The sequence below is a fragment of the Procambarus clarkii genome, chromosome 18 (assembly GCF_040958095.1).
Source record: "Procambarus clarkii isolate CNS0578487 chromosome 18, FALCON_Pclarkii_2.0, whole genome shotgun sequence".
NCBI lineage: Eukaryota > Metazoa > Arthropoda > Malacostraca > Decapoda > Cambaridae > Procambarus > Procambarus clarkii.
The window spans coordinates 14,636,918-14,650,855 of NC_091167.1; the positions used below are offsets into that span (position 1 = coordinate 14,636,918).

The following is a 13,938-nucleotide window of genomic DNA, read 5'->3' on the forward strand; positions in this document are numbered from 1 at the left end:
CCACCAGACAAAAAGTTGACAATGGAGCAGATCTCACAGAAGATCAACTCGGGCTTCGGCGACGACCTCAACTGCATCTTCAACGACGACAACGCCGAGAAGTTGGTGCTGAGGATACGGATTATAGTCGGCGACGACAAGTTCAACGACGAACCTGAAGAGCAGGTGTGTGTCCCCCTGAGGTGCAAGCCCGTGTCCAACTGTGGGAGCATGTCTGTATCCTTCTTGGGGTACAAGCACGTGTCCAACTGTGGGAGCATGTATGTATCCTTCTTGGGGTACAAGCACGTGTCCAACTGTGGGAGCATGTCTGTATCCTTCTTGGGGTACAAGCACGTGTCCAACTGTGGGAGCATGTATGTGTCCTTCTTGGGGTACAAGCACGTGTCCAACTGTGTGAGCATGTCTGTATCCTTCTTGGGGTACAAGCACGTGTCCAACTGTGAGAGCATGTCTGTTTCCTTCATGGGGTACAAGCCCGTGTCCAACTGTGTGAGCATGTCTGTATCCTTCTTGGGGTACAAGCACGTGTCCAACTGTGGGAGCATGTCTGTATCCTTCTTGGGGTACAAGCACGTGTCCAACTGTGGGAGCATGTATGTGTCCTTCTTGGGGTACAAGCACGTGTCCAACTGTGTGAGCATGTATGTGTCCTTCTTGGGGTACAAGCACGTGTCCAACTGTGTGAGCATGTCTGTATCCTTCTTGGGGTACAAGCACGTGTCCAACTGTGAGAGCATGTCTGTTTCCTTCATGGGGTACAAGCCCGTGTCCAACTGTGTGAGCATGTCTGTATCCTTCTTGGGGTACAAGCACGTGTCCAACTGTGAGAGCATGTCTGTGTCCTAGAGGTGAAGGCATGTGTCCGGGGAAGGTGTAGCAGGTGCTCCTCTTACAATGTTCTTTATGTGGTCGTTAAGTGACAATTGTCTATCTAGAACCACCCTCAAATCTCTGTCTTTATCAAAATTCTTTAAAGATTTTGTTTACATAATTTGTAGGTTGTGTGTGTGGCCTGTTGCCTCCTATTCCACATTCCATAACGTGGCATTTGTTCACAGTCAAGTCCATTGAAGAGAATGACAATTGTCTAAGTTTCTTATCTTCTCTAGTATCTTAGCGGCTTCGGCGAACATGTTCATATAATTCTGTATTCCTTCTGGTAGATCGTTTATGTAGACGATGAACATTACTAGAGCAGAAACTTGACCTCCACTCATGACCTTTCTCCAGTCTAATTTATTGCCTCTTATTATCGTCCTCATTTTTCTGTCAGAATTGCTTTTTTTTCTGTTGGAGGATGACATCAGTAAAATGTCCCCTTCCAGTGACTTGATACTGATGGTGTTTGAGTGGTGTCCTATGATTAGGGCCGTGGTGTTGCTCCTGTGGAGAGAGACATGAGGAGTGACACCCTGATAGTGGAGTTAGTGTCAAGGTTAACCTACAATGAAGGAAGGATTTAAGTCTACCTGGGCACGCGCGCGCGCACACACACACACACACACAACTAGGTGAGTACAACTAGGTGAGTACACACACACACGCACACACACACACACACACACACACACACACACACACACACACACACACACACACACACACACGCACACACACACACACACACACACACACACACACACACACACACACACACACACACACACACACACACACACACACATGCAATCTTTCCAGAGGGGTACCAGGTGATAAGAAAAGAAAGGACACAGAGACAGGGAGGAGGAGTGGCACTACTAATAAAGCGGAAATGGAAGTTTGATGAGCTGGAAAATCCGGGTACCAATGAAAGCACAAGCTTCATACATGGAACTCTGACAGTGGATGGGAAGAAGATTGTAATCTTGATACTCTACAATCCCCCACCAAACAGTAGAAGGCCCAGGCAGGAGTACGAGGACAGCAACAAGACATGTATGGATGAACTGCAGAGGGCAGCAACTTTAGCGCATAGAATGAGAGCGAAGCTGCTGGTCATGGGGGACCTAAATCACGGAGAGATAAATTGGGAAACGAGGAATCCCCATGGCGGGGAGGAGACCTGGGGAGCGAAGCTGGTAGACGTTATTGACAGGAATTTCCTAACACAGCATGTGAAAGAAGATACTAGGGAAAGAGGAGGGGATACGCCCAGCCTATTAGATCTCATTATCACTCAGAATGTAGAAGACATCGAGCAGTTGGAACATGAAATACCACTAGGAGCTAGTGACCATTGTGTCCTAGTCTTTGACTACATGATGGAGCTTAAAATTGTGACCAAAGGACAAGAGGTCCGGGAAAGGAGACTTGATTACAGAAAAGGGGACTACAGAAGGATAAGGGACTACCTGGGAGAAGTGCAGTGGGAGGAAGAACTTAGAGGAAAAACAGTGCAAGGTATGATGAACCAAGTCATATTGAAATGCAAGGAGGCTGAAGATAGATTTATTCCAACAATAAAGGAAAAAAGCAGGAGGGAATATAATAACCCATGGTTTAATAGACAGTGTCAGGAAGCAAAGGTGAGAAGCAGGAGGGAGTGGAGGAAGTACAGAAGACAAAGGACAGAGGACAACAGGATTAGATGTAACAGAGCTAGGAATGATTACATTAACATAAGACGAGTGTCGGAAAGAAATTATGAGAACGATATTGCAGTCAAAGCGAAAAAGCAACCAAAATTACTACATAGCCATATAAGAAGGAAGATGTCGGTAAATGACCAAGTGACAAGACTGAGGAAAACAGAAGGGGCATATACAGAAAGCGACAAGGAAATCTGCGAGGTACTGAATGCAAAATTCCATGGAGTGTTCACAACCGAGCCTGAGCAGCTCCCATTGTTAGAAGAGATTACCCAAGATGAAAGACTATCGGATATAGAGGTGACAGCAGAGGATGTAATGAAACAGTTGACAACACTGGATGCAAATAAAGCTGTTGGACCAGACAAAGTATCACCGTGGATACTCAAAGAGGCAGCGCAGGCTCTCAGCGTGCCTCTGGCAACGATCTTTAATGAGTCACTTATGTCGGGAGAATTGCCCAGTTGCTGGAAGGAGGCAAATGTCGTACCGATTTTCAAAAAGGGTGATAGGGAGGAGGCACTTAACTACAGACCCGTATCACTGACAAGCATCCCCTGCAAAATACTTGAAAGAATAATTAGGCTAAGACTTGTTGAGCACCTGGAGAGCATTGGGTTTGTAAACAAGCACCAACATGGGTTCTGGACAGGGAAATCATGCCTAACAAACCTTTTAGAATTCTATGATAAAGTAACAAGGATAAGGCAGGACAGAGAAGGCTGGGCAGACTGCATATTTCTTGACTGCCAAAAGGCCTTTGATACGGTACCGCACATGAGACTGCTATACAAACTTGAGAGGCAGGCAGGAGTAAGCGGAAAGGCCCTAGTATGGGTGAAGAACTACCTAACAGGAAGGAGCCAGAGGGTAATGGTAAGGGGCGAAAAGTCGGACTGGCGAACAGTAACAAGTGGAGTACCTCAAGGATCGGTGCTGGGACCAATCCTCTTTCTAATTTACGTAAATGATATGTTTACAGGAGTGGAATCATACATGTCAATGTTTGCAGATGACGCAAAATTAATGAGAAGAGTTGTGACAGACGAGGATTGTAGGATCCTCCAAGAGGACTTAAACAGGCTGCAGAGATGGTCAGGGAAATGGCTACTGGAGTTTAACACCAGTAAATGTAAAGTTATGGAAATGGGATCAGGTGACAGGAGACCAAAGGGACAGTACACAATGAAGGGGAACAGCCTACCTGTAACGATTCGAGAAAGAGACCTGGGAGTGGATGTGACACCTAATCTAACTCCTGAGGCACATATAAATAGGATAACGACAGCAGCGTACTCTACACTGGCGAAAATTAGAACTTCATTCAGAAACCTAAATGAGGAAGCTTTTAGGGCGCTTTACACTGCCTACGTGAGACCCGTCTTAGAGTATGCCGCGCCATCATGGAGCCCCCACCTGAAGAAACACATAAAGAAACTGGAGAAGGTTCAGAGGTTTGCGACGAGGCTTGTCCCAGAGCTACGAGGGATGGGATATGAAGAGCGGCTGAAGGAACTGAACCTTACGACACTAGAGAAAAGAAGGGAGAGAGGAGATATGATAGGGACATATAAAATACTCAGGGGAATTGACAAAGTGGAAATAGATGAAATGTTCACACGTAATAATAACAGAACGAGGGGACATGGGTGGAAACTGGAAACTCAGATGAGTCACAGAGATGTTAGGAAGTTTTCTTTTAGCGTGAGAGTAGTAGAAAAATGGAATGCACTTGGGGAACAGGTTGTGGAAGCAAATACTATTCATACTTTTAAAACTAGGTATGATAGGGAAATGGGACAGGAGTCATTGCTGTAAACAACCGATAGCTAGAAAGGCGGGATCCAAGAGTCAATGCTCGATCCTGCAAGCACATATAGGTGAGTACATATAGGTGAGTACACACACACACACACAGAAATAGATCCCACCTGCTCATCATGGGCGACTTCAATCACGGAAAGATTGACTGGGAGAACAAGGAACCGCATGAAGGCGAGGATACGCGGAGAGCCAAACTATTGGAGGTGGTGACAAGCAACTTTTTAACCCAGCATGTCGGAGAACCCACAAGGATGAGAGGCAATGACGAACCAGCGAGACTCGACCTAGTCTTCACTCTGAACGACTCCGACATAAGAGAAATCGGTTTTGAGGACCCAGTAGGAATGAGCGACCACAGTGTACTGGTGTTTGAGTACCTGATTGAAGAAGGGTTATTGAACTCGAGGAGGGATACCGAAACCAAAAGGTTAGCATACCGAAAGGGAAACTATGAGGGGATAAGAAAATTCCTAACAGATATAGCATGGGAAACAGAGCTCAGGGGAAAGACGGCCCAAGATATGATGGATTACATCACGCAGAAGTGCAAGGACGCAGCAAACAAGTTTGTCCCAGTCCAAAAGGAAAACAGAGAAATGAAGATGAGAAACCCATGGTTTAATCACAGATGTAGGCTAGCTAAGCAGCAAAGTAAAAGGGCATGAGAAACTATAGTAATAACAGGACACTGGAGAGCAGAGAAAGATACCAGAATGCCAGGAATGAATATGTCAGGATGAGAAGAGAGGCAGAAAGACAATACGAAAATGACATCGCAAGCAAGGCAAAGACTCAGCCTAAATTGTTGCATATCCACATTAGGAGAAAAACAACAGTAAAGGAACAGGTTATGAGATTAAGGATAGGGGCGGAAGGATTCACTACAAATGACAAGGAAGTGTGTGAGGAATTGAATAAGAAATTCCAGGAGGTCTTCACCTTAGAGCAAGGAGAAATTCCAGAGGTAAGTGAGGGAATAGCTAACCAGGAACCACTGGAAGAGTTTGAGATTACCAGTGGGGAAGTAAGGAAGTGTTTACTTGAGTTGGACGTGACGAAGGCTGTAGGCCCAGATGGAATCTCCCCTTGGGTTCTAAAGGAAGGAGCAGAAGAACTGTGCCTACCACTCTCCATAGTGTATAACAAATCACTGGCAACAGGGGAACTGCCAGATATTTGGAAAGCAGCTAACGTAGTCCCGATATACAAGAAAGGGGATAGACAGGAGGCACTGAACTACAGGCCAGTGTCCCTAACCTGCATACCATGCAAGCTGATGGAGAAGATTGTGCGAAAAAAACTAGTGGAGCATCTGGAGCGAAGGAACTTTGTAACACAGCATCAACATGGGTTCAGGGATGGCAGGTCCTGCCTCACAGGGTTACTTGAATTCTACGACCAGGCAACAAAAATAAGGCAAGAAAGAGAAGGGTGGGCAGACTGCATATTTTTGAATTGTCAGAACGCCTTTGATACAGTGCCACACAAGAGACTAGTGCGAAAGTTGGAGATGCAGGCTGGAGTGAGAGGGAAGGTACTCCGGTGGATAGAGGAGTACCTAAGCAACAGGAGACAACGAGTCTGTGTGAGGGGTGAGGTCTCAGATTGGCCAGACGTCACAAGTGGAGTCCCGCAGGGGTCAGTCCTTGGACCTATACTGTTTCTGGTATATGTAAATGATCTCCCAGAGGGTATAGATTCGTTCCTCTCAATGTTTGCCGACGATGCAAAAATTATGAGGAGGATTGAAACAGAGGATGATAGTAGGAGGCTACAAGATGACCTGGATAGACTGAGTGAATGGTCCAACAAATGGCTGTTGAAGTTCAACCCGAGTAAATGCAAAGTAATGAAACTAGGCAGTGGAAACAGGAGGCCAGGCACAGAATACAGAATAGGAGATGAAGTACTTAATGAAACAGACAGAGAGAAAGATCTAGGAGTTGATATCACACCAAACCTGTCTCCTGAAGCCCACATAAAGAGAATAACGTCTGCGGCATATGCGAGGCTGGCTAACATCAGAACGGCGTTCAGGAACCTGTGTAAGGAATCATTCAGAATCTTGTACACCACATATGTAAGACCAATCCTGGAGTATGCGGCCCCAGCATGGAGCCCGTACCTTGTCAAGCACAAGACGAAGCTGGAAAAAGTCCAAAGGTATGCTACTAGACTAGTCCCAGAACTAAGAGGCATGAGTTATGAGGAAAGGCTGCGGGAAATGCACCTTACGATACTGGAAGACAGAAGAGTAACTGGGGACATGATCACAACCTACAAAATCCTCAGGGGAATCGACCGGGTAAACAAGGATGAACTATTCAACACTGGTGGGACGCGAACAAGGGGACACAGGTGGAAGCTGAGTACCCAAATGAGCCACAGAGACGTTAGAAAGAACTTTTTCAGTGTCAGAGTAGTTAGTAAATGGAATGCATTAGGAAGTGATGTGGTGGAGGCTGACTCCATACACAGTTTCAAATGTAGATATGATAGAGCCCAATAGGCTCAGGAATCTGTACACCAGTTGATTGACGGTTGAGAGGCGGGACCAAAGAGCCAGAGCTCAACCCCCGCAAGCACAATTAGGTGAGTACACACACACACACACACACACACACACACACACACACACACACACACACACACACACACACACACACACACACACACACACACACACACACACACACACACACACACACAATGGGAGGACCAAGGATAGTAGTAGCAGTAATATACAACCCTCCACCAAATGACAGAAGACCCAGTCAAGAGTATGACAACAACAACAAGGCAGTTAACACTATAATTGAGAGGGCAGCCTCTGCTGCCTGTAGAAACAGATCCCACTTGCTCATCATGAGGGACTTCAATCACGGAAGGATTGACTGGGAGAACAAGGAACCGCATGGAGGCGAGGATACGTGGAGAGCCAAACTACTGGAGGTGGTGACTAGAAACTTCTTAACCCAGCATGTCAGTGAACCCACAAGGATGAGAGGAAATGACGAACCAGCGAGACTCGACCTGGTCTTCACCCTGAACGACTCTGACATAAGAGAAATCGGTTTTGAGGCCCCAGTAAGAATGAGCGACCACAGTGTACTGGTGTTTGGGTACCTGATAGAAGAAGGGTTATTGAACTCGAGGAGGGATACGGAAACCAAAAGGTTAGCATACCGAAAGGGAAACTATGAGGAGATAAGAAAATTCCTAACAGATATAACATGGGAAACAGAGCTCAGGGAAAAGACGGCCCAAGACATGATGGACTACATCACGGAAAAGTGCAAGGAAGCAGCAAACAAGTTTGTCCCAGCCCAAAAGGAAAACAGTGAAATGAAGATGAGAAACCCATGGTTTAATCAGAGATGTAGGCTAGCTAAGCAGCAAAGTAAAAGATCATGGAGAAACTATAGAAATAACCGGACACTGGAGAGCAGAGAAAGATACCAGAATGCCAGGAATGAATATGTCAGGATGAGAAGAGAGGCAGAAAGACAATACGAAAACGACATCGCAAGAAAGGCAAAGACTCAGCCTAAATTGCTGCATAGCCACATCAGGAGAAAAACAACAATAAAGGAACAGGTTATGAAATTAAGGATAGGAGCAGAAGGTTTCACTACAAACGACAAAGAAGTGTGTGAGGAACTGAATAAGAAATTCCAAGAGGTCTTCACCTTAGAGCAAGGAGAAATCCCAGAGATAAGAGAGGGAATAGCTAACCAGGAACCACTGGAAGAGTTTGAGATTACCAGCGGGGAAGTAAGAAAGTGTTTACTAGAGTTGGATGTGACAAAGGCTATAGGCCCAGATGAAATCTCCCCTTGGATACTAAAGGAAGGAGCAGAAGAACTGTGCCTACCACTCTCCATAGTGTATAACAAATCTCTGGCAACTGGGGAACTGCCAGAAATTTGGAAAGCAGCTAACGTAGTCACGATATACAAGAAAGGGATAGACAGGAGGCATTGAATTACAGGCCAGTGTCCCTAACCTGCATACCATGCAAGCTGATGGAGAAGATTGTGCGAAGAAAACTAGTGGAGCACCTGGAGCGAAAGAACTTTGTAACACAGCACCAACATGGATTCAGGGATGGCAGGTCCTGCCTCACAGGGTTACTTGAATTCTACGACCAGGCAACAAAAATAAGGCAAGAAAGAGAAGGGTGGGCAGACTGCATATTTTTGGATTGTCAGAAAGTCTTTGATACAGTGCCACACAAGAGGCTAGTGAAAAAGCTGGAGATGCAGGCTGGAGTGAAAGGAAAGGTACTCCGTTAGATACAGGAGTACCTAAGCAACAGGAGACAACGAGTCAGTGTGAGGGGTGAGGTCTCAGATTGGCGAGTCGTTACGAGTGGAGTCCCGCAGGGGTCAGTCCTTGGACCTATACTGTTTCTGATATATGTAAATGATCTCCCAGAGGGTATAGATTCGTTCCTCTCAATGTTTGCCGATGATGCAAAAATTATGAGAAGGATTGAAACAGAGGACGATAGTAGGAGGCTACAAGATGACCTAGACAGACTGAGTGAATGGTCCAACAAATGGCTGTTGAAGTTCAACCCGAGTAAATGCAAAGTAATGAAACTAGGCAGTGGAAACAGGAGGCCAGACACAGGATACAGAATAGGAGATGAAGTACTTAATGAAACGGACAGAGAGAAAGATCTAGGAGTTGATATCACACCAAACCTGTCCCCTGAAGCCCACATAAAAAGAATAACGTCTGCGGCATATGCGAGGCTGGCTAACATCAGAACAGCGTTCAGGAACCTGTGTAAGGAATCATTCAGAATCTTGTACACCACATATGTAAAACCAATCCTGGAGTATGCGGCCCCAGCATGGAGCCCGCATCTTGTCAAGCACAAGACGAAGCTGGAAAAAGTCCAAAGGTATGCCACTAGACTAGTCCCAGAACTAAGAGGCATGAGTTATGAGGAAAGGCTGCGGGAAATGCACCTTACGACACTGGAAGACAGAAGAGTAACTGGGAGACATGATCACAACCTACAAAATCCTCAGAGGAATCGACCGGGTAAACAAGCATAAACTATTCAACACTGGTGGGACACGAACAAGGGGACACAGGTGGAAGCTGAGTACCCAAATGAGCCACAGAGACGTTAGAAAGAACTTTTTCAGTGTCAGAGTAGTTAGTAAATGGAATGCATTAGGAAGTGATGTGGTGGAGGCTGACTCCATACACAGTTTTAAATGTAGATATGATAGAGCCCAGTAGGCTCAGGAATCTGTACACCAGTTGATTGACAGTTGAGAGGCGGGACCAAAGAGCCAAAGCTCAACCCCCGCAAGCACAAATAGGTGAGTACACAGACACACACACACACACACAAGCACAATTAGGTGAGTACACACACACACACACAGTCACACACACACACACACACACACACACACACACACACACACACACACACACACACACACACACACACACACACACACACACACACACACACACACACACACAGAGGCTGCAGCAGAGAAGAGCTGCCTAACTTCCTGGACCCCAGCAAGGGACTGAACCCGTGCGTGGTGAAGGACCGCTGTGTAGGTCAGTGCTCTCCAGGTCACCGCCTCATGCACCACAGGTCCTGTTTCCTGGATGAGTTGAACACTTTCCTGGATGAGTTGAACACTTTCCTGGATGAGTTGAACACTTTCCTGGATGAGTTGAACACTTTCCATTTAACTAAATGGAAAATTGACTGCGACTTCCTCTAATGACAGCGACTTCGCAGCCTACACAGTAACGTTATATTATGGTTGTTACAACGTTATGTACGTTACTAGCAACATTGACGACGTTGTGGGTTAGGTTGTGTGTTTGCTGGGAATTGTTGTTCTTTCTGCTGATCTTGGATGTCTCTGTGAGGTTAAGAGGTAGAGAGTTGTGACAGTTGAGCAATATAATACAAATTATCGTCTGAGGAGACGGGTGTGTCTGGGCACAACATTTCGTACATTTCACAGCTTGCAAAATTGTAGTGACATGATGATGTACTCCTCAGGCGGACAAGATGGAGGACGACACCTTCCTGAGGTGCATCGAGGCCAACATGCTCAACGACCTGACGCTCCAGGGGATCGAGTCCATCTCCAAGGTGTACATGCACCTGCCGCAGACTGACGAGAAGAAGCGGATCATCATCAACGAACAGGGAGAGTTTAAGGCCATCGCCGAGTGGCTGCTGGAGACTGACGGCACCGCCCTCATGAAGGTCCTCTCCGAGCGCGACGTCGACCCCGTCAGGACCTCCTCCAACGACATCCTCGAGGTGTTCGAGGTACTGGGCATCGAAGCCGTCAGGAAGTGTATTGAGAAAGAGATGAACGCTGTGCTTATGTTCTACGGCCTGTACGTCAACTACCGCCACCTGGCGCTGCTGTGTGACGTCATGACCAGCAAGGGCCACCTCATGGCCATCACTCGCCACGGCATCAACCGGCAGGACACGGGCGCCCTCATGAAGTGCTCCTTCGAGGAGTCCGTCGACGTGTTGATGGAGGCCGCGTCGCACGCCGAAGTCGACCCCATCCGGGGCGTGTCTGAAAACATCATCCTCGGCCAGCTGCCCAAGATCGGCACCGGATCCTTCGACCTGGTGCTCGACGACGAGAAGTGCAAGCTGGGCATGGAGGTGCCCATGCCCGGGGCAGCCATGATGCACCCTGGGAGTATATTCAGCGAGGCGTCACCCTCCTCGGGCATGACCCCCGCCCACACCCCCTGGGGGTCCGCCACCACCCCCTCCATGTCCCCGTATGGCGGGTGGACGCCTGGGGTGGGCAGCGGCATGACCCCCGGGGGACCTGCCTTCTCCCCTGCCGCCGCCACGGAGACCACAGGTCTCTCCCCAGGCTACTCCCCAGCCTGGTCTCCCCAGCCTGGGAGCCCCGGGTCTCCAGGGGGGTTGAGCCCCTATTTCCCCAGCCCTGGGAGCGCTGTGTCCCCCTCCTACTCCCCCTCCTCCCCTGCCTACCAGCCTACTTCCCCAAGCTTGACTCCTGCCTCTCCGGGCTACTCCCCAACCTCCCCGACATACAGTCCCACCAGCCCTCGCTACTCCCCCACTTCTCCCCAGTACTCCCCAACCTCACCCTCATATTCCCCTACCTCCCCTTCATACAGCCCCACCTCCCCCTCCTACTCCCCCACCTCCCCATCTTACTCCCCTACTTCCCCTTCATATTCCCCCACCTCCCCCTCCTACTCCCCCACCTCCCCCTCCTACTCCCCTACCTCCCCCTCCTATTCTCCTACTTCCCCCTCCTACTCCCCCACCTCCCCATCTTACTCCCCCACCTCCCCATCTTACTCCCCCACTTCTCCCTCTTACTCCCCAACCTCCCCCTCCTACTCCCCTACTTCCCCCTCTTACTCCCCTACTTCCCCCTCCTACTCCCCTACTTCCCCCTCTTACTCCCCTACTTCCCCCTCCTACTCCCCAACCTCCCCGAGTTATGCGCCCAACTATTCCCCATCCTCGCCGGGTTACTCCCCAACCAGTCCCTCATACTCCCCAAGCTCCCCACAATACTCCCCAGCTTCGCCTTCCTACTCCCCAACCTCCCCCAAGTACTCCCCGACCAGTCCAACATACTCCCCCGGTTCACCCTCCTACTCCCCGACCTCCCCCAAGTACTCCCCGACCAGTCCAACATACTCCCCAACCTCACCTTCATACTCTCCGTCCTCCCCAAAATACTCGCCAACTTCGCCAAACTTCTCGCCAACGTCGCCAAAATACTCGCCCACCTCGCCAACCTACAGCCCATCCAGCCCACAATACAGCCCCACCAGTCCCAAATATTCTCCAACCTCGCCGACTTACAGCCCCAGTAGCCCCAAATATTCGCCAACTTCGCCAACCTACAGCCCCAGCACACCAGGCTATAGCCCCACCTCGCCTGACTACTCCCCGAGCCTTGCTGACGACGACGACGACGACAACGACCAACGCAAGAAACAAAAGAAGAAAGCCAAGCGTTAATACTCACCAAACTGTTCACCATTGTTCGCCAAATGTTTCGCTAACGTCATCAAAATACTCGATCACGTCGCCAACTTATACAACCCGTCCACTCCACAGTCCTACTATCCCCAAAATGCTCGCCAACGTCGCCAAAATGCTCACCAACGTCGCCAAAATGCTCACCAACTTCGTAATCCTGCAGCACCAACAACAGGTTGAAGTATAATGGGTCATGTAACTCGAGACTCTCTAACGGTACTTGAGTATAAAGTTCTGTCACTATTATAATAATAATAATAGTCATAACAATAATAGGATTTAAATAAAATACATTTGAAACAAGGCACAGTGAAGTTTTACCTGAATATACCTGAGAATATACCTGAGTTCTGACGAGGTCAGGTCACCTTCTTGAGCCGTTTATCCTCTCTTCTTCCCTGTCTCTTCTGAATTCTGGTGAGCTCACTCATTTGGACTCTCGGACTTGCACCCTTTCCTGTCTTGATCTTTCTCTTTGCTCTTCTTCTCTTTACTTAGATTTCACGTGGCAGGTTCTTGATGACCTCCATGGAAGTGATCATTTCCCCATCCTTGTTTCCTTTTTCTCTTTTCGTCCTTCCCTCTCCTTCCCTAGGTGGCAGTTTGCTAAAGCGGACTGGAATCTCTTTACCCTCAGTGCTGCTCTCTCTGACCTCTCCCTTCTGCCTCCCTCGCGCTCTCCTCCTTTTTCATGACACTGTCTTCGACGCTGCCCTCCGCTCTATTCCTCGCTCTTCCTCTCGGGGTCCACGGAAGTGCGTTCCCTGGTGGAATGCAGACTTTGTTCGGGCTGTCCGCTGTAAGCGTGCAGCCTGGAAGAGGCACCGCCGTCGGCAGACGGCCGATTCTTTTCTTTTCTTTCGGAAAACGAGTGCGGTGGCTAAGCATGATTGTTGGGCATCTTATGTCTCCACAATTTCGTCCGAAACTCCCCTGCCACAGATCTGGAAGCGTATCCGCAAGACAGTGGGTAAGTTCGTTCCCGATGTTTCACCGGTCCTTCACCTCCGTGGTACTCTTGTGGCAGACCCGTTGCAGGTTGCTACCGAACTGGGTTCCCACTTTTTTTCTGTTAGCTCTAGTCTTCACCTTCCCCAATCTTTCCTTCTTCGTAAACCTGTCCTTGAGTCTCGTCCTTTCGATTTCTGCACTCGTCTTGGACTTTCCTATAATGATCCCTTTTCTCTCTCTGAACTTCGTTCTGCCCTGGCCCCTCTGCGGTTCTACGGTGGCGGGCTCCGATGGTATTCATTATGAGATGCTTCGCCATCTCCCTCCGTCCACGTCTCAGTATTTACTGAGTCTGTATAATCGGAATTGGGAGTCGTCGTCAGTCCCTGAGGACTGGCTCGATGCCGTTGTCCTCCCTGTTCGCAAACCGGGGTCTCTGGGTACTTTCCCTAAGGACTTTCGCCCTATTGCCCTCACAAGTTGTGTCTGCAAACTCTTTGAACGTATGGTTAACGT

General features: G+C 48.5%; 1 pseudogene; it reads left to right on the forward strand.

Moving 5' to 3' along the window:
- The window catches only part of LOC123754484 (DNA-directed RNA polymerase II subunit RPB1-like), a 96,363-nt pseudogene extending 83,588 nt beyond the window's left edge, over positions 1 to 12,775 (forward strand).
- Positions 12,776 to 13,938: the final 1,163 nt, after the last annotated feature.